At 35.6% G+C, this 27,987-nt stretch overlaps 1 protein-coding gene and 1 long non-coding RNA gene across 10 annotated transcripts in view; one reads left to right on the top strand and one right to left on the bottom strand.

The window, feature by feature from the left end:
- Positions 1–27,979, top strand: LOC141448599 (uncharacterized). Of its 9 annotated transcripts, none has more exons than XR_012455160.1 (8): positions 1–97; positions 12,136–12,378; positions 12,921–13,012; positions 16,510–16,700; positions 17,374–17,493; positions 18,503–18,854; positions 21,010–21,355; positions 27,240–27,979. It is a non-coding gene; the product is annotated as an uncharacterized lncRNA (long non-coding RNA). The 9 variants fall into 9 exon arrangements; XR_012455158.1 differs by lacking the exon at positions 1–97 and adding an exon at positions 8,791–9,628; XR_012455157.1 differs by lacking the exon at positions 1–97 and adding an exon at positions 9,637–9,790.
- LOC141448591 (uncharacterized) overlaps positions 19,544–27,987 on the bottom strand; it is a 182,578-nt gene continuing 174,134 nt past the window's right edge. The window contains exon 3 of the transcript XR_012455153.1: positions 19,544–19,879. The gene's annotated coding sequence lies outside the window, so the exon portion shown is untranslated. The remainder of the gene's footprint in view (positions 19,880–27,987) is intronic.

Here is a 27,987-nt window from a genome sequence, read left to right as displayed (position 1 = left end):
AACTGCGTGCGGTGCCGCGGTGGCGCAACCTACATCGGCCAGCCCGTACCACGCAGCCAAACTAGCCCGGCCAACATTGCTTTATTTCTCTTGTGACGTATGTATACAACACATATTTTGAAACTATATTATATCCATTGCATGTACAATTGTAGATAGCAGGTTTCATTTATTTTTCGTCCCGATTCACCACTTTCATTTCGCAACTTTGTGATCACATTATTTTGCTCTGTGCAATATTCAATTAATTCTTTTAATTGTGTACAACTCTCTGTAAAACTTATTCAGTTCTACCAACCTAGAAATTTCAAAAATACGAAATTTCCCTAGAAAATTATTATTATTTTTTGCGTTAATTTTTTTTCTGCGAGTCAGCGCTATAAGTATCATTGATAACCGAGTAACAAATGATAAGGAAACGAATGGAGAAGTTATTGAGTGGTAACACTCCCAAATATTAGTTGGTTAGTCCCACTCTCTTCACTGGAGAGGAGATCACGAGGCCACTGCCTTTTAAGACGTCTTGTCCGGTTTATCAGGAAGAATTCTTGAAGAAAGATATTGTGAGCTAGAAGATGTACAGATTGAAGTGGAGTTTTTTTTGTATCGTGTTTTAGCAACTTTGGTGATAAAAGGAAGGTTAAGGTCAGTGTGTATAGTCCAGGTTGGAGAGACATAAAATGCAGCGTTTACGATAGTTCGAAGTATTTTCGATTGTACAGATTGAATCCTTTGGAGATTGGAGCGTTTGGTTGAACCTCACAGCTCTATTCCATAAGCCCAGATGGGTTTCAAAATAGAAAATTATTTAATAGGATGAAAAAATAATTGCCATTTCAGTCAAGTAAAATTTATTTTGCCGAGCTTTTCGACCTAGGGACTAGGTCATCTTCAGCGCTAGTTTATAATAAAGTAATATTTTTACATTACAAGGGTGGTGTGTGTCTTCTGTCTTGTCTGTAAACCACCCTTGTAATGTAAAAATATTATTTAAAACTGTCCGGTAGGACAGTTGTATAAGGGTTGATCATCAAAAACTGCACAAAAAAGCGTAACGTTGAAAAACTCCCAACTTTGATAATTTTTTTCTCTTTTTCTATAAAAGATAAAATTCCCAAATTTTCTTTAAAATGTAGGGCAAATCCTCCTTTACAACTGCAATTTTTTTGCAACAACATAGATATAATAGATTTCGAGAAAAAAGTTGCTGAAAATGAGCAAAAACGGCATTTTCAAAAATGGTTGTTGTTGTTGTTGTTGTTGTTACCTTTTTTGTAAACTGCGTAGCGCCTAAACGCGTGAACCGATTTTCATGAATGAGGTGTCATTCGATTCGGAATTTTATGTAGATGTGCCTTTTGGGAGTCTCGACGCTGTACATCGAATGGGAGAGGAGTTAGCCCCCTTTATGTAAGGCCCCCTCCAAAATTATTATTTCTAATTTCTCTGTAAATCTTGGCCCGATTTTGATAAAATTTGGTAGGATCATAGGGTAATGGCTTCCCTACGTAACATTAAAACGACATTCTGCTCTTACACTTGTTAAGAGGAAGTATAGCAATCGTTTCAAATTATCGAGACGTGAACCGATTTTCATGAATGAAGTGTCATTCGAATCGAAATTTTGTTCAGATATAAACTAGCGCTGAAGATGACCTAGTCCCTAGGTCGAAAGCTTAGGGCAGAATAAATGTACTATCACGACTGAAATGGCAATTATTTTTTCACCCTTTTGGAATTATGAATCAGTTACCAAAAATAATGAACGAAAATTATTTAAATATATATTTTTTTTTAAATCTACATCCTTCACACAAATTTTAGAGCAGTGGGGGTACCCCAGGTAATGGAATTTTCAGCAAACTCAGAAAACTGGCCGCAAATTCGATACTTAATGTACTTAATAAACAAGATACAGTAAGACCCCCGCTTAACGCTGTTTCGTTTAGCGCTGTTTCGGTTTAGCGCTCTTTTATTTCAAACCGGGGATTCCCAGAAATTGCTCGCAGCACTACGGGGATTCCCCGAAATTGTGGAAGAAATAGTGGAATTAGCGAAACAAACCGGTTTAGATGAGGTAAATGTGGAAGACGTCGAATAGTTCATGTTATATAGTTAGTAGAAACATAGCCTCGTTTAGCGCTGTTTCGCATTACGCTCTACTTTGATGGAACGTATCCCCCGCGTTAAGCGGGGGTCTTACTGTAGTTTAATCATACTTAAACGGGACTTCAAACAAAAGCCTCGGCCATCTTTCTTTACGGTTTTAACCGTCATAACAAGCGGTTTTTTTTATTTTTGTTTTTTTATCCCTGGCTGCTTTCTAACTTACTTCCATTATCAGGGGGTTGAGAATTTTGACTTCAACGATGTTTTCGTCTCACACTGCACTAGCTAGATTCGACAGTCGAATTCTCTGCTACTAACTGATCAAAACAAACAACCTCTAATGAAAGATAAAAGACGAGAGACCGTTCAGGGATTCCAAAAATCCGTGATGATAAAAATCAGCGTTTGTATATATATATTTTTTTTTTCAGAATCAGCTGATCTAACTAATTACCATAAGTTTCACTTACGCTTCCGTCAGCTGAAAAACAAAATGATTGAAAAAATTAAACGAAGTAATTTTTACGCTTTCACTGTGAAAATTTATCTAATTATAATAATAAATTAGTCAATTATTTTTTTGCTAAATAATTTTTTATTCAGACTAGAAATAATGATGTGTTATTATGGAAGAAAATCTCACCGAGACGAACGCCAATAAAATACGAGAGGGGTGAGGGGGTGAGGGGGGGGTAAAGCGTAGCCGAAAGGTTATCGGATAATAATTTTTTACGTCACATTTATATTAAAAAATCTCTCTAAAAGGAGTTCCTATTTTGAAAGGCTTTCATTATTTCCAATATTATCGGCCATTATCGCCTATTATCGGCCATTATCGCCTATTATCGGCCATTATCGCCTATTATCGGCCATTATCGCCTATTATCGGCCATTATCGCCCATTTAGGAACATTATTCCTTGAATATTTTCAATTCAATTATTATTTTTTCTTTTTCTTTTTTAAGCTTTTTCTTGTCTCTCCTCGAAACAGGAAATATTTGTAACCGTGTGCAGATTTTTCTGGTTTTGAGTTTCCCCCGGGAAAAAGAATTTTGGATGTCCTTTGAGTCAGAAAAAGAAGAAGGTCTTTCCAAATGTTTTGCAAGCATTTATCCTACCTATAACTCGTTCGATAGTTCATTTTAGTTGCACTATGAGATCCGACTCAGTAACAGCCAACTTCAAGAGATTACATTTTAAAAAGTAAATACGTTTTTTTAAAAAAATAAATAAAAATAAGAACTATGAAGCTTAACGTTCGTAAGAGAGAAAATTTTTTGAGGCTTCATAAAAAATTTTTCCAATTTTTCTTTTTTAAATTAGATGGATTCCCTCTATGCGTATTCCTGTCTGTCCGTATCCTCGGTAAAAAAAAAAACGCAGGAAGTCGCTTACCTAGCTCTCGAATATTAATAAGAATCAAATGTGAAATTGAATTTCCAAATTTTGGTGAATGCAGACTGACCGGAAGTGCCCCATTTTTCCGAATAGAATTTTCCCCGTATTTTAAGAATTTCCTCGCAAAACGGCTCCTACGATTTAATTTTCAGATTTGATTTGAGAGAGTGTAGACTCCTAAAGTGATTAGAATTCGATATAACTCGAATGTTCAGAGATAAATTTAGCGAGCGGTTAGTTTTTTTTTTATGATTTCTGGAGAGAAAACCATCTGCGAAATAGTGTTTCCTCTGCCTGGAGAAAGGGAAAGTAAACTGGACCCAGTTTTCCAACTATAATCATGGAGTATTTCAAACTGCGATGTAAATAATTTTTTTTAAAGTATTTTATTATTTTAAGAAATTTTATTGGCCATAAAGTTTGGTTGCAGAGCAGAGGTCGTAAAATCAATCGTCGGGTTAACTACTGTCATTTAATTACTAACAATCCAGTTGCTGTAAACAAAAAAACTTATTGTTTCGTCGAAACAAAAAAAAACAAGTCGTAAAAACTGCAGTGTTTGTGAGTTCATCGGTGATGACTCATAAACCAAATATTTTTTAAAAAAAGAAAGAAAGTCATAACAAACAATCGATTTAGAGATTCGATTATGTCTATTTCTACAACTTGATTACTTATTTATGTTGTACTCCTCACTGAGGCGCTACGCCTGATGGTGGCAACTGAACGAAACAACTGATTCACGTTTTCGGCCATGTCTAGGGAACCGGAAGTTCTTTATTTTCTAAGAGAATGTTTTTTTTTTTTTTTTTTATGATTTAAGGCGCGTCAACATCTAAGGTTATTGGCGCCCGGAGCTTTTTTCAGTGCACTGCCGGCCTCCGGACAGTGTTCTCTCGTTACAGACAACGCTGTCCATCACCGTACATGAGCTGAAAGAAGCTCCTAGGAAGAGAAAATCTAATGGCCAGCTACTGGATTCGAACCCGGGACCTCCGCGTGGGAGTCCAGTATGCTAACCTCATAGCTAATCCGTTCTCTTCAAGAGAATGTTCATTTCAAAAATTAATGTAAAACAGAAAAAGTAATAAAAGCGGTTTCATTGTTCAACATTCGGTCGGGTAATGTCTGTGCAGAAGACATCGCATTATTAAACGCCAAATAATGATTTAAATAATGTAATTCAAAATTATAAAGAATTACTCGCTTCCGGTATAAATCCATTATGTCTCTTCGTGACTAAAGCTCAGTGCACAACTTTTAATAAACTTTATTGCGATAAATTCGCGAAAGAAATAATAACAATAAATAGCATCGATGAAATTGATTATTATTCTAAAATTCTCAAATTAAAAAAGTAATTAAAGATTTGAACTTGATAATTAATAAAATTTCGGAAGACGTCTTTCGTACGGCTAATTTATCAAAAACAATTTTATGGATTTTAAAGATTTTCTCAATAAGTTTTTTTTAACAGGAGCAGGAAGTTAAAAGAAAATTTATTGAGTTTGTACATAAACATTCACCGCGTGGGAATAATGCTCTCACCGCAAATGGTTTCAGAAATGTTATTCCGGTTTTTTTATATACTAGAAAACTATACTATGAAACCATACTTCCGTTATGCAAGAAAACAATTGCGGCCAGAATGGATGCGGTAGGGAGTTTGCAGTCATCTGTAACGGAACTTCCTTGAGGTGAGAGTAAATGTATCCCTGGTTACAGTAACCAGTTTTGGGTAACCAAATTGTATAAATATATCGTTTAAGAAATTATATTAGATAAAATATTTAAAGTTTGTAGTAAATTTTTTTGGTTTAGTAGCTTGTGAATAGCCGTAAGTCGTGCGAGTAGTCTCAACAAAATGTTTTGTTTAAAGAAGTATTGCCGCCATTGTATCGCTTTGTTCCAAGGCCGAGATAATGATAACTGTTGTTGTCATACATTTACGATTAATTTGAAAGGTTTCATTGAAGGTTATTGAGGTTACAAAACTCAGCTGTGAACACCACACTACTTCCGCTCACCACCACAGTTTAAACAATAAAGTTCTCTTGAAACTTAACTTTTGTTATGAAAAGAAATTTTGACCTAAAAATTAAATCATGTTCACTTTAAAGGCACTACTTACAAAAAAAAAAGGTTTGCTAGCAACTACAAAAATGTATTCCTGGAAATGGCACTTCCGGCAGCTGATTGTCCTCAAATTTGGCAATTTAGTTCTATATTTGCGTATTAAAACTGTTCGGTAGGATCTAAAACCTAACTCAAGTTCTTAGCGGTAACAAAAAAAGGTCGTGTGAGTGTGCCCATTAGATTTTTCTAAAAATAGTTCCATTAGAATGTGTTGGTTTAATTTTTTTTTTTTTTTTTTTTTTTTTTTATGATTTAAGGCGCGTCAACATCTAAGGTTATTGGCGCCCGGAGCTTTTTTCAGTGCACTGCCGGCCTCCGGACAGTGTTCTCTCGTTACAGACAACACTGTCCATCACCGGACAGTGAGCTGTAAGAAGCTCCTAGGAAGAGAAAATCTAAGGGTCAGCTGCTGGATTCGAACCCGGGACCTCCGCGTGGGAGTCCAGTATGCTAACCTCATAGCTAATCCCTTCCCTGTGTTGGTTTAATATAAGCCAACCACTATTTGGTCAAAATTCTAGTTAACATGGAAATCTAACTATGTACGTAACGGTAACAGTAAGTCATGTGAGTGTTCTTATGTTAAATATTAAATTGGAAAATTAATTTAATATTCAAGGTCAACAGAGCCGAAAATTGCCGACTGAAACCGATAGAATTCGGCTAAAGTGAAAGAAATATGACATTAAAATGGGTTAGAGATTAAGTAATTCCTGGAAATCACCACTTTTTCCAAGTATTTCACTATGTTCTAACCCACTGGTCTTTGATGTCTTAGATTTGGACTGAATTTACTGCTCTGAACTGAGTTTATCCTCTATAATTCAGGAACGGTAAATCGCAGAAATTTCAAATTTAATATTTCATTCAGGAACCACCCGGGGGAAGTGACAATAAGTTTTTGATCGAAATACCTGCACCGGAAGTACCACTTTACTCAATAGATTTTACCATTTTTTTCACTTTATTTCAAAAACCGCTTCTTAGATTTTTTTTAAACTTGATATAATTGCAGCTCACAAATAGTTCTATATTTTTTATGAGGAACATATTTCTGGAATACTTCGATTAAGGGCATTTTTGGGAGAGGGGAGTGGTGGGCCAGTTCGGTGGAATGCCAGTTCGCTGTTATATATGGACTTAGTTCCTCGTAAACATTAATTATAATTAAATGTGAAATAAAAATACGGTATTAGAAAAAAATTGATCAACCGGAAATACCATTTTTACAAAATCGATTTTACAGAGTTTCGAGTTTTCTTAAATATGTAATAAGTTTATAAATAAATATTTAAGAATTATTTCCGGTGAAAAAAACTGAAAACTTCTGAAAAACTCGTATTTTCCACATAATGAAAGGAGAAAATATTGAATATTTGCTATTGTTGTGGAATTTCCCAAGGTCGGTGTGTAGCTGGTGGTACCGTTAGCACCGTCATTTCACTCTATCACCTTTCACCGCGGTTTCCTTTCTCAATGGCTTGAATTAATATTAGCAAACCAGTATGCAAATTAAGTTAAGATATGAATATAAATGGAATTTATTAACCCCTGTATTTGTGAAAAAATAAGTTTGAAAAAAAAATATGTCAAAAAAAAATTTTTTAATTCGATGCCAAATTTGGCAAACTAATTATCACTTTAGAATGAATATATCCGCCACTTAACAGAAGTACACTTCCGGTCAAAATTTGTTTCAAGGAAAAATGTTGTAGATTTATGTGCTTTTGTACTTTACTAAGTTTAAATAAAATCGTAACAGCTGTTTTGAGAGAAAAATCTTAAAATATGAAAACTTGCTATTCGTAAACGTGGCATTTCCGGTCAGATAGTTTACTCTGCTTCCACATTTGTTTCTTAATCATCATCATTAAAACCAGTTAAGCGCGGGAATTTAGTTTTAACCCCTTAACGTGCACGCTCGAGTTAACTCGAGCGCGCTAAACTGGCCAAACTGTGCACACTCGAGATAATTCGAGCGGCGTTGTTCTTTATGCTGCTATAATTTTTCACACTCGAATATAATCGAGAATTGAAAATAACAATGTGAAAGCAAAGAAAAACAATCGTTTTATTGATATTTATCAAAAAAACTGTGCATTAAGGGGTTAAACACCCCCCCCCCACACACACACAGTGTGCGGAATTAAAATCAGACAATGACGTGTATACACGTCGAACGCAGGGCCAAACAACTAAAAGTTTACAACGTCTTAATAGTCACTGCAAGCGACTTTTTCTGCAATCTCTCTCTGGGAGCTTGAGATTACCACAGCATTCTGTGCTCATTTCAAAAATCTTGCACCGCTTCCACGTTATGCATTGCTCCTAGTTAACTAGGGACGCCAAGAGCTTTTTACAAGGAAGAAAAGAGCTTTGAATTCTGTGCAAAATGAAATCATGCTCGTACTGAGGTCTGAATCTCTATCTAAAAGGTAAAAACTGGCATTGCCCAAGGGTTGAGAGCTTCTATTTGTGTGCGTAATTCTTCCAATCTCTAATGCAGAGACCAAACATGTACCAACAACCACTTATCATTTGGCTGGCTCCCACCGCAGTTCTATTGGTAAGATAAAGGCTACATCCCATCAAATAATATTCTCATTGTATTTTATTAAAATTTCGAGTTTTTGTAGTTAATGGCAATTTTATATTTTTCACAACGCGTAAACACGTCGAACGCACCGTAATTAGAGATTTGGTTTGACGTGTCGTACACGTCAAACACGCTTAACTGGTTAAAAATTACGTTCAGTAATAATGGAACATTTCTTCGCAACTCGTTAACAGGTTTTACCACCATATTGCTGTAACCAACCCGGGAGGCTATTCGGACGACGTATATTTCCGGTCGAAAACCTAAAAATAGAAGCTCATTACGTTTTCAAGACGTGAAAGAGTACTTAAAAAGAAAAACAATTTGAAGTAGTAATAAGCTACCAAATAGTTCTTACAATAAGATCTCAAAAATGTACTTCCTTAACAAAAAATAGATATTTAACTTATATTTATTTAACAAAAATAAAGAAAAAAAAACTTAAGTAGAAATATCAAAATAATATTTTTTTTAATTTATTTTTGGCGCTTCCAGTTTAGTAGCAATAGCGCCATTATTATTTTTGAATGATAATAATTAACAATAATAGAAGTTTTGAATTAAACGTCTTTTTTTTTAATGAAATCGTAAAAGGAATGAATGTACAGTAATGCTGAACTATGGAAGGGGAGGCTACAGCCTCCCCTCTCGACCCCTCCATCATCATTACTTGTGTTTTAGAACATAAATATTACACACATACCCGCGCGCGCGCGCGCGTGCGCACACACTCCATAAAGTAAGTTAAAAAAAGTATGTCTGTAGGGCAAAAAGTAGTACTGTAGATGGCAGTGTATTTGTACTAGGCAAACTGAAAACATCAGTGTAAACAGTGTCTCCTCCCATTGTTTACATGTTTTTTTTTTTTTTGGAGTAGACAGCAGTTTTGCTACTATTTTACATGAATATATAGAGGTATGTAGTCTGCCGGGCCCCCTCTACACTAATGTCAAAACACAAAATACGCCACATTGAGGCTTACGTCATACTTCTCTGTTTTCTGTATAACCTCTCTACCCAAAGAGGTTCAAAAAAAAATTTTCTGCGAATACTTTTTCAACAAAAGTACAACTTGCTACTATTTTCAAGCTTTTAACTTAACAAAAATTTTTTTTTAAACTCCAAACAATTTTTATTTTTTTTTATAAAAGTTATCATTAAGTTTAAAATTTTTTATCATTTAGTACAGTGTTTCCCAACCTTTTTTGGCTCGCGTACCATTTGGTAGTACATCATGCTAAATTGTACCACTTGGTAAAAATTATTGTATTTCGTGCAAATTTGTTATTCCTAGTGTGTTATTTTATTATAATTATCTTTATTTGTATAGTGATAACAATGTATCTGTTACAAAGGAGTTCATGTTCACTTTATAAACTTTGTAAAGTGTAAGATCTTAGTTTTAATACTTTTTTTTAAATAATCAAAAAATTGCGTAGATATTTTTCTCTACAAAATTATTAATAAATTTACAAAGTCCTTCTTTAAGGATTATTATATTTGTGCCCAAATCTTCTAAATTAATTTCTTTTAAGCATTCAACTACCTCTGTAAGTACCAATTAAATTTAATGTTGCTTGGTTAGGAGCTTACTCATTACAATCCAGTCTCTTTAAGGAGATCTTTACATGGTTATCATTTAAGCTATGTCTCAGGATAATTCTATTAAATTTTCTTTATCTTTTATTGATAATTATGTAGCTTTTCCTAAATTTTCTTTATAGAATGGGTTTGAAATCCAATTATCATTTGTGATTTCAGGTTTTGGGAAAATACTCCATGAAAGACAATTTTAATTCTTCTATAGAATACGAGTTGACTAGAGACTGGGTCTGAATAAAGAATTAGTAAGGCAATGTCGTCTGCCTTTGTGAAGATGATCGTGGGTGTATTGTAAAGATTCTAAATTTTAAAATTCACATCTGTATCGTTGAGATACATGGGGTTTTAGAAACCAAATTGATCTTGTTTTAGGAAAACTTTAAATTTTACCCAAATTTTTTTTAGCCCCATTCACTTGTCAGTACTTATCAAAATTAACTTTAATAATACAGACATTGTTCTAATTCGAACAATACAATTATATCTGCAAATTATCAGTAAAGAGGCTATGTTTTTAAATAAAAATAAATGATGTCTCAAAAACTGATCTTTGAACGGCAACTGGTAGGTGGCAGATTACTCTTAAGAGAATCATCATGTCTCAGACAGAGATAACCGTATTCTAGCACAAACATTTGACAAGAACCACTTGAGAATTGCGTCAGAGACTCTCCATCATTTTAAGCTTTGAAAAAGAAGGGCATGACTGGCTGATTCAAGTACAGCCTTTGTAAAGTTGAACATATGATATCTTGAGTACTGTTTAGCAACACACACTTTGTGTTGATGTGCTTAAAATGGTTCCAAACAAATGGTTTTTTTCCCAAAAACTTTGTGACTTGATGAGAGAGATGCAGAGGAAAGGCTTCTAGCTTACAAAAAGGAAAGACCTAACATAGAAAACTAGAAGACATACATTAAACACACGAATTCCTCCGTAGTAAAAAGAAAGTAAACAAAATCTACATTCGCTCTATAGTGAGTCAATGGTTGCAGCAACAATAAATGGGAAATGCAGAATAGTTTTGTGAAAGTATATTTAGGTCAACAGTAGAAGGGCATGTTAAAGAGAGATATTTCTATACCTCTAAAACAGCTGCAGGTCCTTTGAACCAGTTTTAAGATTTCAATATATAAAGTTCACTTTAGAAGGGTCCAGGAGCCTTTTTTTTTTTAAAAAAAAAAGTAGCTAAGCCATATCTTCTTTTGCTTCTTTAGATTCTTAACATCGTAGTTAGTAATGTCAATTACAGCCCACGTTCTCTGGAAATTGTGGAATATACAGTTAAAATGTACATCAAGATTACTTGGAAGTGGGTAATGACCTTTTAACTTTGAAGATAACAAAATAACTGTGATAATCAGAAATAGAAAAAAAAATTATATAATATTTGATTTGGTTATCTCTCAGCTCAGACACAACTTATTTAAATTAATATCTCCACTCTAACTGAAGAGAATTATGATTAAAGGAAAATGTAATTTATTTTCCAATATTAACTTGAAACCCTGTAAAAATTTATTTTTAGACTGAACTGACCTTCATTGGAAACATGACCCAAATAAAGCTATATTTCTGAAGGTACTAGCTCGTAATTACTGTTATAAAATAACAATTAATTCCTAAATATTCACAGCATTTAATAAGTACGATTTACAGAGTGGCGATTTAGTTTCACAAAAATAGTGAACTTAACAAATGATCTTTCAAGAGAAGTTTTGAAGAATATGGAAGTCTGGTCAGTTCAAACTGGAATCCATATTTGTTTTTCATTTCCCGCTTGTGTATAACCTTTCTACATCCTAACCCTAAATAGGTTTTATTAATAGCGAGTGTAGAAGGTGATAATATCAAGTTGAAATTTTCTCATTTTAGTTCTTTTACAAACTCCAAAACTTTGTATCATAATATTGGGTATTCTACAGTCTCGAACTGCATGAAAGATACCGTCTATCTCTACATTTGAGTATATCAACCATTCTAGTGCTACAATGAAGTTTATGATAGGTTTTGTAAAATGCATTTTTTTTTACACTTTAAATTCAAAATATATCAACAAGAACAAAGTGCGAATCACCATTGCTTGTTTTAAGCGCAAGTATAACATCAGAATAAATAATATAAAGGAATTTTAAGACGGCACTTGTGAGATACAACTTATGTTGATCAAATTTTTATAATTCTTAATTGCATGCAATACAATTAAGCATATTTCTGCTTAAAAAAGACATTTAAGTTCTTGAAAAAAAAAGGGTGTACATTATTAATTTTAAAAACATAATAATTTTTTAGCATGCTGACTTGCCTTACGTCAGAAAGTCTGAGATTCTGGCTCCAGTAAGAACTTTGAACATCAGTTTGGCAAGAGAGATTAAAAAACAACGCATGTATATCATAAAAGGAGTTATGTGCAATGGAAGCAGAACTATTTATAGCTGAGATATGCTTCAGAGCTATTGATCTGTGATTGATTGATTGATTTCCACGTACTATTTTCATATTGATAAAAGCCTTGGAACATATATTTCTTAACAGGTATTCTCTACATTTATACTTAATTAGGTTTGCTTAACGTGCTGTAGGTCTCTTTCATTAATGCCAGTGAAGAAGTTCAAAATAATGCAAAATGAACAAATTACAGCATAATATTACTGCTTCAAATTGTGCACTGGCTAAAGCTGCAAATTTCCATAATGCTGTGAATTTAATCAAGATATAAAAGATTACTAGTCAAAATTGAACAATGTGCTAAAATTGAGAAACAAATTTTGTATCTCTAATTAATACATTGGACAAATGAATCTAACAAGGACTTGAATGTTTAAAACAGACTTTGAAGTTAAATTGGTTTTACTGAAAGCGATATCCAAGAAATAGATTAAATTTAAAATAGAACAAACCATATTGTGCTTGATTAAATTCTGCTCTTCTTTAAAATTCAATAAACACTTGACTTGAGGCCATGCTGTGTTATTACAGTAGTTTTTATTTCTTTAAAATTCAATTCAATTTGGTCTTCTTAAACTTACATTGTAACTTAGAAATGCTCAGAGAATAATAACAGATTTTTATTCTAGGTAATTGCGCAGTTAAAATATACTCATGGAAAAAATTAAGTTGAAGAAATGGATAAGTACAGTTCATCTTGCTGAAGCTCCACTCTCCTATGGTTGGTTATATATTTGTAAAAAATTATTTGCATTTTTTTGGGAGAAAAATATAGTAAAATATTTTTGAGTAATTACGAAAGCTATTTAGTCTAAAGTAAAAGAAAAACAAAGAAAATTTAAAAAATATAATTTTAAAATTATTTTAGTTATTTGACATAAAACAGGGACTTGCAATCTGATTTAGATGTAATGGAAGGTTTTGTCTACGTATGAACGTTATGTTTTACCATTTTTGAACTATACGAGGTTTGGGCTATTAAATAACGAGATTATTACTCTAAAACTTTTTATTTTAATTTTATACATATTTAGTTATTATCACCCTTCCCCTATCCCTACAACGCTCCATGCGAATTTACCATTGTTCGAAACAGTGGTGGAAGTCTTTTTTCCGTGAGCTCCTGCATGACGCGTGCCGTTTTTTCTTTTACAGCTTCACAGCCGACTGAAATCGTGTTCGTTTTAATGCAGATTTGATTTTTGGGGAACAGATCTAAAGTCACATGGGGCCGCCAGGTCAGGCGGATGGCCCAAAAATTGGGATGTTGTACTTGGCTAGAAACGTCGTAGTCTTGACAGACAATGCAGTATGAGCCGGCGCCGGTTGTCTTGATGGAGAACCCCTTGTGACTTGTTCTTCCACAAATCGGGTCGTTTTTTACGGAGTTGAGAGAGTATTACCTCACGGTAGTAATGTTGATTAATTATAATCCCGATATTTTCATCCGTTTTGGACGTGGCAGGTCATCATCTCCGACCTTTTCTCGGCCATCTTGGAAACGCTTGAACCACTCAAAAACTTGTGCATGTGATTAAAATTCATCGCCATAAACTTCTTTTAATAAAAGATAAGTTTCAGTAGCGGTTTTACCAAGTTTCATGTGAAATTTCACGACAGTTCGTTGCTCTACTACGTTGTTCATGTTTTGCGGCAAAACGAAACTAACACTTCTTAGAGATACGACGGTTGATGAGACACTGCAATCGAAAGAGAAGGCTTTACGCCGCACAACTGTCGGTCGTTAGGATTTGGCTCACATGCATAGTTCTTCTGTAGCATCATAAGTTTCGTTATTTAATAGCCACACCTCGTACAACTTTTAGCCTCAAATTTGACCGAGCTCAAGATTACTAGTATTTAGGCGTAGTTCCTTTCAATTCAAGAAACAACTTCAACTTGAAAATTTCACGGGCCGCTACTAACGAAAAACTATGTCTTTTTTTTTTAAACATGGTCGAAGATTGCTTCCGGACGTAGATTGTATATCTCCCTACAACAGGAAACTCTTAATGACAGAAAGAATAAAAAAAGAAATACACTTTTCTAGATAACCTTGGCCTTGTAGAAGGTTTCACTAGTTTAATGCTTATGAATGGTCGTTACAAAACAGTGTTGCCGTCATAGTGACTTTTTTCCCCCTCTAGTCCTAACACAACAATTCTTATGTTTTTCCCTAGTGTTTGTGATGAATGGATAGAAGAATATGTGATTCTACTGTCTTAACGAACATAATAGTATTTTAATGAGAACCTATTATTATTATTATTTTTCTAAGAAGACGGATGAATTACAAGATGATTGTTCAAAGATGAGATCATTATTTTGTGTAAGGAGGGGGCCGTTGTATTTTTATCTCTACAGTCTCATTGCTGGCGACTAAAATTTATGATTATCTTATTTATTAACTTTTAATTAAACATTATTCAATTGTCTTCATAAATAACAAATAAATCTTAAACTACACATTCTAAATAGATTCCGCTTATGCACCCACAAGAAATTTAAACGCCATTTATTTCAGCGTTAGGTGGGCGCATGCGTGTCAGAGTAAATACTATTTGGCATTGAGTTTCTTCTACTACCCACAGTTTAAACATATTGTGGCTGAACTACCGCCAAATATTAGCTATTTTTACCTTCCTTTTACTTCCCAAGTAATGAGGAAGTCTCGTGATCGGATCAGTTTCTTTCGTTGCAGCATTTAACTCCGGAAATATGAGATTTGAGGTTCCACAAAATGAAACAATTTATAGCGCATGATCTATTTGAATAAGATATTAGTGAAGTTCTCAAAAGTCTGTATGATCTTGAAAACTCAGAAAACTTTCTTTCTTTCTTTCTTTCTTTCTTTGTCTAATGCTCTTATGCCTTTCAGCGTCGAGCTTTAGATAACTTAGGCCCTTAACCAACGGATGTACTCTTCCCTGTTGTTTGCCAATTTCTGGATAGAAGACTTAGTCTGACCTCGCTTTTGTGCCAATCTTCTCCTCTTCACTTCTCCTGCAGACGTGGCCAAACCCATCCCAACTGCCGATTCTCCTACTTGGTTATGAAGAGTTCAGTACCTCTAAGCTGTTCCTCATTGTCTCATTTCTAATTTTATCACGCTTAGTTTTCCCTTCGTTCCGGCGGAGAAATCTCATTTCGGCTGCTGTAACCCGGCTTGCATGCTTATCCAGCATAGTCCACGATTCTGCCCCATACTGCAGAATAGGTAAGTAAACTGTCTGGAAGACGGTCATTTTCACTTTTTTGCTGTCCTCTCTTTTACCAACCACAGTATTCCTGATCAGACCGTAGGCTTTATTGGCCACACCCACTCGATTCAGCACCTCTTTATCAATTGAGAAAACTTGGTAATTCATTTTGATTTTTCTGTCCTATTATATACAAAGGTCTCGGATGTAATCCGTCAATTGGATTTGCTAGTTTTTAAGCGATGTTTGAAGTTTTTCTTGATATTGTTGCAATTTTTTGTCAACTTCATATAATTTTTAAAAAAATTTAAATACATATGTTAGTCTTCATGCATCATACATCTATCCCTCCAGCCGACCATGTGCGGTACCTTGGAATGTACCTAGACATGAGACTTACCTGGAACCCCCATACGAGACTTAAACGTACCGAACTAAACAAACGATACAAACTTCTAGCCAGACTACTCGACAAACGCTCAAAACTCTCACTACAGAACAAACTGTCGACTCTATACAGCTCTTCTCACACCAGTATGGACTTACGGACTCGAACTTTCAAAAATCAAACATCAATAGACTGTGCAAACACTCCAATCCAAAATACTCCGTCGCATAGTAGACGCTCCATTCTATGTTAGCAACCACACAATACATACAGATCTCCAAATTCCACTCATCTCCGAGAACTTGCCAAAATCCGATATAAACATTTTCACCAAAAACTCTCACTTCATCCCAACCCTTTAAGCTGCAAACTTGTCTTCAACCAAGGCTACCCTCCAATCCTCCTCGAAGACGGGTGAGGCGCCGTTGGCCCCGTGACCAACTGGGTGACTAATGGCGACCATCACTGGATGACCGTCATTCACGACTGCCACGCTATTTATATACATTTATCTCATTTAATTATTGTACCCTGTAGGTACAGGTGTAAATTTCAATAAAAGGATAAATAAATAAATATAAAATATGTTAGTTCTGTTTAAAATTGTATTTTCGGGAATGTTGGATCTAGATAAGGTACATTGCTCCTCCAACCACTGATAAACTATCCAGGCTCTGCAGGGATCCCCAGATCGAGCAAGAAGTCCGCAGTTAGTGACCATCACTTCCTGATTCCATCATTCCAAAGTGTTTCTGAGGTCGACTTTCCAAGTGCTCCAGCAAAGAGGATCCACTAGTCAGCTTTAAGCCAGCCACTCCTGGGTGAGTCCATGCATCTTTCCCAAAGCTTTGATTTTATCCGTCATAGCTCTTCGCATGTTTGTCGCATCTTTGAACGCTTTCGGATCAACAATCATCATCGTCAGAGGTTGATTAATTAAGTTTTGGTGTAAAGATTTCCGACTTTACTTATGTTTCCGTCTCGCAGTTGCTGAGTTCAGTAAGTTTTGCATGAGACGGAAACATAAACTGATTTAATCTACCTCTGAGGATCATAGGAGACCAGGGTCAGGGGTGCAATAAACATGCTCGCTATCCAGCACCACGATCCTAACTACATTTTCAACTTTATCTAAAAAAAATTAACATTATTTGCGCCGCATTAATGGAATGACGCATTCCATTGATAACGATAATGTTATCTTTGATTTATTTCTGAAAATAATGCACTCAAAACGCGTAATTAATATTCCAACAATAATGATAGTAATGCACTGTTGTTGCACTCCGAATGCAGTCATTAAAGGAAAATTATGTCTTGTGATCGTGCCAAAATTTCTATTCAGAATTTTGGCCGGAAATACATGATTTGAAGCTTCCTTAGCCCAAAATATGGTTTTTACGTATAAATGTTAGTCTGTATGATTGTCTGTGGACTGAGTGCATCGTATAACTTAATCACATGAAGGTAAACTGAGATACTTATCTGTTTCAGGTGCCGCACTATTGGTCCCCGACAGCTTCTGGACAAAACCTGCCAACCTGATGTTTTACTTTAGCTCTTTTGAGATATTCAAGAAAAAAAAAGACTAACAAGATTTTTTTTTTAAACTTGGTATGTTTATTGTGCACATGCGTTGTTGTGCAGCTTTTAATTTATACATTTATGAGGGGAATTCGATTGTGAGGAAAATTGCTTCCATCTAAAGTAGCATATGGTAAACAAGGGTTAAATATATCAATAAACTATTGTTCTATTGTTGGCCAGTGAAACTTTGAAACTTAGTGAAATTGTTCCAGTTCGATTAAGAGGTCCCTAAGATGGGTATTCTTTCTTTAAGAGTATAATCTAAGGTCCTTCAAGATTTAGAAAGGCTGGAAAAAAAAAAGTAGAAAAGCTACCAACATCACTGAAAGCATTTTCCATAAACTTCGATTATCGATACAAAGTTGAATATTGAATCGGAAATTCATTTCGATTATTTTGATGAGTAAGTTTAAATATTCATAAAATGTTCCAACAACCTCGAGAATAATAGTAATACAATAGAAAGTATGTACGGGTGTTGACGCTAGTTTTATTACTTTTAAGGACAAGAAATAATTCCCAAGTTAATCAATATAGACAGATGGTACGATGTACGCTACCTGGAGTGCCTTTAATGGAAAGCACCACTCCCCTACAGGTACATTACAACCGTCTAAGTCTGCTGGTCTTGAGTCTGGGGAAGAGGGTGGGGTAGAGAGAGCGAGGGCGAGAGAGAGTAGAAGAAAGAAAGAACCAGTTTGGAGGGAGAGGGGCAGAAGGGGGACGGAATCTGGTGCCACTGCCATTAACAACGGTCTGGAATTTATCTGGTAGCGATTGCAAAAAAAGGAGCGCAGCAGTGAATAAAGAAATTAGAGGGATTAACCATTGCAGCCTCCAGATCAGGCGTGGTGTGAAACTTTCGCACGACTCCCCAGGGATTCTTCCAACTGGAAGACTTCGGTCGGTCCAGATTGCTGTTTTGGGTAACTCAGTTTTTTTTTGTTTTCTAAACAAAGGGCGAATGTGGCTTTTCCATGTTGGAGAAACTGTTGCAAATAGTAATTTTAATTTTTCTTCGTATTGAAATTTCCAGGGTACGAAATACTTGGCAGCCCAATGGGATAGACTGCATGATGTACTGGTCGAAAATGATTTCTCTTCAGCCAACAGAACGTTCTGCAGCATGATGAAGCAAGACAAAACTCTTTGCGTCCTTGACTTGGAGTTATCATCCCTCGCCTTGCTTGTAGCCCGGAACTCTTTCTGGCCGCTAATCCGATCCACTGCAAAATTTCTTGCAAGGAAAACAAGAGAAAACAGATTATATTCATTGCTTCCAAAGAACCTTTCCGCTACCAAAGAGCAATTAAATTATTCACGTAGAGATATGCTTATATTATTTTCAAATAATTACGAGTGGATTATACTTTAAAGTATAAAACTCGGTAAGTCGTAATTTTTTAATGCTAATTCAAAGTAAATTTTATGATAATGTACCATGTTCATTTACCGTGAAAGAATCACCGTGACGTCTAAGGTCTTAGCTTTTCTGGCCGCCCCTTCAACAGATCCACAACAAAAAAAGAGTATCCAGATTAATACCAGGATTATCGATCGCAAAGACTTTCTAGCTCCTCTATTTTGAAATCCCACAATTACAACATTTCCCCACAGAAATGTGGCACATTTGTTGCATCAGATAAAGGATCTTGGCTTAGAGCCTAGGCTAGGTATGGATGTGCAATGGTATACCTAATGCAAGAGGGTTCTAAAATGAATGGCCAGCACCAGATGCTAGTTTAGATGTAATCAGTGCTATGCCCATAACTAAGCTCTAGCCGGCCATGATTCTCATAGTTGTGTGTGCAAGGCAGTGGCGCACCCAGACTGTTTTGCTGTTTTGGGGGGTTACGTTTTGAGAAATAAGTACCTTACTATGGCTTTTAAAGCTCTTATTTTTTTATTAATTTGAAGCGCTTCAACATCGGCGTCCGGAGGTGCTTTTCCATCGCACTGTAGGCCTCCGGACCATGTTCTCAGATCGCATAGGTACCGGTCAATCGCTTTCTCTGTGAGATTTTTTCTGAGAATAAGAGTTTATAAAATACTTTATTGGTCTCATGATGCTCTTTAAAATACATTCATCAATAATTATCAGTTGCAGATCTTTTACGTCTTAGCTCCCACACGTTCTTCGTATCTCTGACCGTTTGTGGACTTTAATTTATCATCAGGGGTTGATTGATTAATCGGTTTAACTATGTTTCCATCTTGCTGACTCTGAAGTTCCCGGATGGCTTAAAGGCAGAAGAAAGGATAGGAACCAGGGCGCTAATCGCTTTTGCGATTGGTTTACCACCAGTAGGCCTTCGACTAGTTTGAGGTAGGCTAAGATCTGCCTGGGCAACTTTCAAGATTTGCCTCAGTAAACATACGTCCCAAATGCTGACTTAGTTTCCTCCGGGGGCTTCTGAAAAAAAAAAAAAAATTGGAATGCTATGACACTTGCAGATTGTGTAGGGAGACAGAGGAAACTGCAATGTATCTACTGATTGATTGCGATGTCATTGTCCCAGAGAGTTTTAGATTTCTGGAGTTATTTACTGATCAGATGCCTTTACCACTCTAAGGTGATTTATCTCACTTGCTGCTAATGGACCATTGTATAGTAGGCTCGAACCTAGGTCTTGTTTTATCTGTCTATATTCCAAAACTTGCTACAGTTTATCTTTAAATTTGACCTAGAAATCCATCCATTTGAATCCCAGCTCAACAACAGGAATATATCTTTGGACTCACATGACTAGCTCCAGACTTTCGTAAAGTTTTAGTGAAAATTGTACGGAAAATGTTAGAGAAAAATTTGCGGAGTAATAGCTTTGAACTCTAGATCTTTGTACAGAAAGGGTTTATTGTTGATTACTGCTGATGGCCAGACGGAGGAAATATCTTCACCCTACAAGGGCATGCCCTTATATTCCAGCAATTACTTCCAGTCAGTTATAGACAGACAGACATGGACTGGCACTTCGTCTCGGTCACCATGGAAACCAGGTCAGCACTGGGTACCAGCGCACTCACCTTCCCCCAACCTGGAAACCACCTCTGTTCCACCTCCATATACATTCTTCTATCGCTATTCCTTTCTTAGAGAATAATGGAACATTAAATACTATTTCCTTCTTTCTTCACTTCAGTGCTAGACTTCCGGTTAGCTAGTGTACACTATCCAAGTGTGAGTGCGATTTCTCGTGGTATCAACAGTAGACCGGAATTACGCACGCTGACCTCGCAACAGTCAGGCTTGGTTTGGCCAGTTCCGGTCACGTGGCCAGTGCACTTAAACAGGTTGTTACTGTAGACTGCAGAGAGAGAATTTCTTTTTTGAAATTCTTTGGCGAACAAAGTTGTCCATCTGATTTAATGGGAGTGAACACACAGACGACATTCCTTTACTCCAAATAATGCATTTACAATGCTAATTGTACCTCCGATGTATTTCAATTATTTTTCCAGTATTTAATTTTGCTAAGAATCGGTTGTATCTCTTATAAACAACCATAAATAAATATAAACTGTTAAATTAACTGTTTGTTGCAGACTTACCTGAGAGAGCTGCAATAAATAGTAAATTAAAGGGCCGGAAGTTGGATTCGAACTCAGGATCGCCGTTTGGGAATCCAGTACACTAACTACTGAGCTTATTCCTTATTTTCATTTCTTGTTCCAGTAGAAGTTTAACTCAAGATGTTTTTGGATGCAGGAATACGTCTGATCAAGATCAGAATTAGAGATAATGTTATGGACCATAAGATTTATAAAAAAAGATCTTTTTTTTATTCAACCTAATCAGGCAGCCATATTTAATAATAACAACATGCCAGGAACACAGCTGATTGTTACAGTTCTGCGCAATAGGAGAGAGTGAAAATTTCTAACCTGCAAGGTATGCAGTGATCATAGCAACCATTTGCAATCCTACACAATTTGCATTTCTACCTCCTCTCTAAACGAATGTTGCTACAGCTGAATAATCCAATTGACATTGTGGCCGATATGCACAATGCATAAATTTTGCACACTCGTGCTTCTTCACGCATCTACACAGTTGTTGTTAATGCCGTCGGCTTTGTTGCAGACCATGTTTTTTTAGCACGTGTTTGCCATTTCTGTCTAGAGAGGTTGTAATTTTGTTTGTGCCTTTATAAAGTCTCCTGGGCAATTAGAAGGGTTGCAATTATTGTTTCTCGGCTTTTCTTCACAAATAAATGTCCTCTGAGACAGAAAAAATGCATTTCTGTTCGTCTAGGTCAGTGATGGCGATCCTATGGCCCGCGGGTCAGACACTGATGACCTACAATTGCTAGGCAACCATTTGTTTGTATATGTAGGTTGATTTAGATTTTCTAATTGTGTGGATAATTTATATTCTATCTGTATTTTTTTTCAATCACGCATTGACACAATAGTTATTTATTTAACAAGTGCGGAAAGTAGTACTTTTCCTCACGCGAGGCAGGGTTTGCACGCACGAGCGAGCGAAGCGAGGCAAATTGCTGAGTGTGAGGAAAATACTTTACACTCGAGTTAAATATTATAATTTTTCTGCAACCATTAGATTTATTAACTAAAAAAATTAAATATTCCATTTTTACAGTCTACAAAAAGTAATTTATTTATTATAAACATTTATTGTTATATTACAATTATTTACATTACTTATTACATTTCCTGCTGTTTCTTTTATTGATGGAGGAGTGTTTTCTAAACAGGCATCACTAGAATCCATTTTAAATTTCTATAAGGTAACACTATAACCTTTTTAACTGTTATAATTAAAAATATCTAATTATTTATTAAAATATTATTTTTATTTCTATATTCCTTTCAATTTTTATTTTATTTTTTAATATTCGTTTTTTAATTATTTAGTTACGTTAAATAAGCTTATTAAAGTTTTACAGAAAATATTTATGTTAATAACAAAACTTCTTATATCAAGGAAGCACAATAAAGTTTTTCCACTCACCAGTGAGGAAAGTGACACTAATGGGAATTTTTCCCCACTAGTGTGGGAAGTTGGGCATTACACAGCTGATTTTAATTGAGTAATGAGAACTTCCCTACATGATTGCAGAAAAACATACTTTTTGTTAAGATTTTGTTCAGTTATGTTTGTAAAAAGAGACGACTTCCATAGCACTTGTTTCGTCCCGTTTTACCCAGTTAAGCCAACTGAATTTTAAAGATGTTTAGTTTTGAAAATATTCAGTTTAAAATTGTTTAAACTTAACTCTTGTGCCAAATGGGCATTAGTGACCCAAGAGCTGGTACTAAAGAAAAAAAATGAACAAAATTTGACCCACGTCTTAAAAAGGTTCGCCATCTCTTTAGGTATTAATAGAAAATATAAAAAGAGAGAAATGTCGCCCATAACTCCATACCTGATGTGTTCCTGATTGATACAATCGTCGTTTCAGGTAGTAACGACTATATTTGTCCACCAAAAGAGCAATTTTACTCTAGCGATTTTTCAGTTTTTCACAATTTAAAGGAAAATTGGCACCAGCGATTTTCCTTTATCTTCCCCACACACCCACCCTCCTAAATATCTGTAACTTTCAACTGATACGATTTCCCGGTATTTTTCTTTCTCTCTTCGTAGAAACGTAACTGTGACTACCTCACTTCAGGAATTAGATGCAGTTTGGGCGCTTAGTTAATATCACGTAGTATTGCCTGGAATTTTAGAGTTGAAAAACGGGTGTTTAATTCCATCTTACTGTCTCTACGAGCAGTACGAATCGGAAAATTAAGTGAAGTAGAAATCTCTACGCCAAACTAATTAAACTACCGCTGATAACGGGTGTAAGTTCGATATCGAGATATTGAAGCTGTATTAACTGATCATTAACATGATCTTACTTTTTAAACCCATGCCAAAGTTTTGATGAAAATCCATTTAATTATTTTCGGGAAATTTAAACTTCCAAACAAAATGTAATTGATAACAATTTAAAATGAAGGAAATAGTTGGAAAAGCTCTTGAAAAACCCAGCGTATAATTAAGATCGATTATATTTTAATTATAAATTAATCGATTATATTTAATCAATGGCGTGACTCAAAAGTTAGAAGAAAAAAAAGTGTTAATCAGCGGTAAAACAAATTATTGAGATAACCAGCTGATCTAAGAGATCAGGCTGACAGAGCCACTATCCATCACAACACGTGCGTCTAGTTAATAAAATTAAAAAAATAATAAATAAATAAAGAAAATTACATATAGCAGCTTTGACCCTACGACCTGCACGGGTAATGGAAATAAAATATGCTGCACTGTCTCTGTGAGAGATTCCGCATTCCAGAGCCCCCTGTCCATAACTAGCAGTTATGTGTTTAATTATGCAGAAATAACGGTGTGTGTGTTGGTTGGTATGGCCAATGTACCGCAACTCCAACCGACTGTTTCTTCTAGGTACTTATCAGCATGAAAGTTTCATGGGGTTCTTTCAGCATAACCAAATTCACCACTTACAACTTTCTTGGAAAATATTTATTTATTTTTTCCAAACTAGGAATTTTTTAATGAATAATTAACTAAAAAACTATATTTATCCTAGCTCAGGGATGGCGAGAATCTTTTTGAGACGTGGGTCAAATTTTGTTCATTTTTTTTTTAGTTCTAGCTCTTGGGTCACTAATGCCCATTTGCACGAGAGTTAAGTTTAGAAATTTGAAACTGAATATTTTCAAAAACTAAACATCTTTAAAATTCAGTTGGCTTAACTGGGTAAAACGGGGACGAAACAAGTGCTATGGAAGTCCTCTCTTTTTACAAACATAACTGACACAAAACTCTACAAAAGTGTGTATTTTGTCTAAAGAAAAATCTAAATATGGTTATTTGCTTTGGGTTGTCGATTTTTTTGTAACAAACAAAATATGAGTAAAATTATACATTTTATTTGATATTTTGTTAACACTTTTGCTTTATTTCCAAATACTATGTTGTTGCACGACAATGCCCGTCCACATACTGCTGCCCACACTGCTGAAACGTTTCTGAAACTCAATTTTGAAGTCCTGGATCATCCTCCGTATAGTCCTGACCTTGCTCCATCGGACTTCCACTTGGTTAGTCCACTCAAAGAGGCATTAAGGGGCCGTAGATTTATCTCGGATGAAGCAGTAAAAGAAGCGGTGCATTCCTGGCTAGCAGCTAAACCAAAAACCTTCTTTTATGACGGCTTCAGAAAGCTTGTGCAACGATGGACCAAGTGCATTGAAAAGCAATGGGAATTATGTTGCAAAATAATGTTTTCTATTTGTATTACAATAAAATTTATAACTACATTGCGGATAATTATTGACTTACCCTCGTACAAGAGCATTTGTCATCATTTGCGTTTTAGAACTGGTAATGATCAAACTAAAGGTTATTCGAGATAGCATTTAAATTGCTTTTGTGTCAATGCGTGATTGAAAAAAATACAGATAGAATATAAATTTTCCACACAATTATAAAATCTAAATCAACTCGCGTAAACAAACAAATGGTTCCCTAGCAATTGTGGGTCAGTGTCTGACCCGCGGGTCATAGGTTCGCCATCACTGTCCTAGATGAAACCAAAGTTGATGACCAACAATCATATTCTCCTGAAAAACTGAAAAGTGGCACCTTCGGCCTAAAGCCGATTTTCTTTAAAATTTGGTAATTTAGCTCCAAATTATTGATTCTTAATAACATAATATAGGTGGCGACACATGTACACCAACAGTAATGGGGCATTCAAAGGAATGTCTGACCACAGACATCGAATTTCCCAGATTAATATTTAATCACCATAATTTTTACAAAATTTAAATAAAATCATTGAAGTCATTTTCTTAAGAGAGGAGAAAAACAATCTCAAAAGGTGAAAAAAACTGTACCACCAGTGGTGGAATCTGCGAGCTTTCAGTCATGTCTTTTTTTTTTTTTTTTTTTTTTTTTTTTTTTTTTTTTTTTTTTTTTTTTTTTGGCCTTCTGGGCATGCAGATTAGCCACAGTCATGTCTTTTGCAGGGACTCAATCTAAATATCGGAGGCTCTGGCTTCAGAGATCCTTTTAGTCACTTTTCTGAAAACCACTTTTCCGGACTCAGAAGGACCTCTTAATGAGTATTTCCGGGGCAAACTTAACGTGATCGTTACCTTACCTGTGGTTAATGTGTGATGTATCTAAATAATATAATTAAATTCACCAAATATTCGATTGAGTGTCAACTGTACAGGGTTGCATGTATTTCTGGAGCTCGAAAATCAAGCTCGAAAATCTACTGGAATTTAGGTTCAAGCTGTCTCCAAAGAAGCTAAGTAATAATAAGGTAAAAGACCTGTGACAAAGTAGACTGTACAGTGGCGGATCTAGAAGGTGGGCCCCACACACTGGGGCATGACCTACTTCAGCTCTCTGTCACACGCCATTATCCGGCTGTCTCCTCTCTATTGTATCCCCCACCACTTGCTGTCAGCTGCGTTCAAGGTCAGCCGAGTCACCTTCGCTTAGTCATGCCTCACGTCGCCAGACACCCTCACCCAGCCAGTCTTTAGGTGGCTCGGTACTTACCTATTTTCAGCTAGTCAGCAAGAACAGCTGGAAATATGCCCGCAGACACCTCTATCATCGTCTCCAAACCCATTCTACTGTCTCTGTAGCTAAATCCATTTTAAAGGAAGTACTGCAATCATTCTGATTATCAATCTTTTGACTTTATAACGGAAGTACACGTTTAGCGGGATCCTTGATCATTGAAAAATGGTTATTAATAGTACTCTGTGTGGGGTTAGTTAGCGTAATTTAAAGATGAAATTCTGTTAGCACTAACACGATTTTTATGTGCTCAATTTAAAAATAGATTAAGGGTGATTTGGGTTGGATAGATTCCCTCTATAATGAATGAAATACAGTCGAACCTATAACGGACACTGGCGGGGGAAAGCAAAGTGGCCGCTGTTTGGAGGTGGTCGTTTGAAGGAGGTTGGCAAGTTTCATAATGAAAAAATATGGGCTTTTTTCCAAACATCTATTTAAAAATATTAATAGATTTAAAAACGTACATAATTGCATAATTATTGCAGCTATATGATATGCATCAGATTTTTCTTAATTATCCAAAAAAATTATCAAAAACCTACATATTATTGACTTAATTAATAATTTTTATAATAATCATCACATTTATTCACAACAATAATAATTTATGGTAAAATTATCATCATACTATCATCTATTATTAGAAAAATAGAACAAACCATTCGGCAAGATGACGATGGCTCGATTTGGTTTTTTGGCAAAATCTTCCAACACATTTATTTTCTCTTCTGGAGTTAACCACTTTCGTTTGAGAGACATCAGAAAAAATAATATTGTTCGTCCAAAGTAATATTGAAAAATGATTAAAATGGTACAAGCTGATATAGGAAACTTTAGGAAAAACCAGAAAAAAACAAAAACTTGAGAGGGGATAATTCTTTTGGTCACCGCGTCAAACGAACTTTTAATAATAAGGTGGCCGTTAGTGGGAGGTAAAACATAATAATCCGTTCCCCAAAATTAATGTCCCCTATGTAGAGTGTCCGTTAGACGGATGTTCTTTTATACAGAAAGTGTATTGGGGTAAAACGGGGAAATCCAAAAACTGTCCGTAAATGGAGGTAGTCGCTAGTGAGAGTGTCCTTTACGGGAGGCTCGACTGTATTGCTCTAATGATATTTAGTTAAATTTGTTAAGTTTGAACCTTGAGAACGGAAGTCGTGTGAGTCTTAATACCAGTTTTTTGTTTTAGGTTACCAAAGAGGAGATTGGACAACACCGCGGTGATGCCGGGTTCGAATCCAGCTGCTGGCTCTTAGATTTTCTCACTTACTGTCCGGTAATGGAGAGTGTTGTCTCATAACGATTGCCGGCACTGATCTTATTGCGTTACCGCCTCAAATTTAGGCTAACGGAAGCTTAAATTGGTCCAACATTATGCAATTCAAAATATTTAATGTTCCCTCGTAATGGCGAGATGGTTACTCCAGCAGAATCTAAATAGTTCCAATATATTTGAGGCAAACGTTTTTTGGGACGAGTTGAATGACCTGATCACATCATCATATACATTATACACATTTATGAATGAGATGAACGTTGTGTGGGGCGGCATTCTAAAGAGAACAGTGCATTGTGTTTGTAATAGTTACATTTAGGGTGGGGGCGGACGGTTTGAATGAAGACCTTTCCAAATAAGCGAGAGTCGCAAGGCAGATGTTTTTGTCGCTGGAGCCCTTTTGACGTCAGAGCCACCGCCCCTGTCTACCACATGTTCCTCGTGTCCGTCCCCGCTCCCGGAGGCATCACCAGCCCCCGTCCATGTCAAGACCATTGCTGGTGGCTTCATCAGTATTAATTATTTTCCTCGCTATTTTAGTTATAATTAACCAAACTGTAACGAGGATATCATATTGCGGCCAGTGACGTAATCTAATTAATACGAGGAAGAAATTTTGTTTTTGTTTTCTATTAAACTTGTGTATACGATAATTTCTTGT

Source organism: Rhodnius prolixus, unplaced genomic scaffold (genome assembly GCF_049639745.1).
Source record: "Rhodnius prolixus isolate KJV_2025 unplaced genomic scaffold, Rpr scaffold_2, whole genome shotgun sequence".
Taxonomy (NCBI): domain Eukaryota; kingdom Metazoa; phylum Arthropoda; class Insecta; order Hemiptera; family Reduviidae; genus Rhodnius; species Rhodnius prolixus.
The sequence above is the reverse complement of the archived record's forward strand: the minus strand, read 5'-3'. Positions and strand labels throughout refer to the sequence as shown.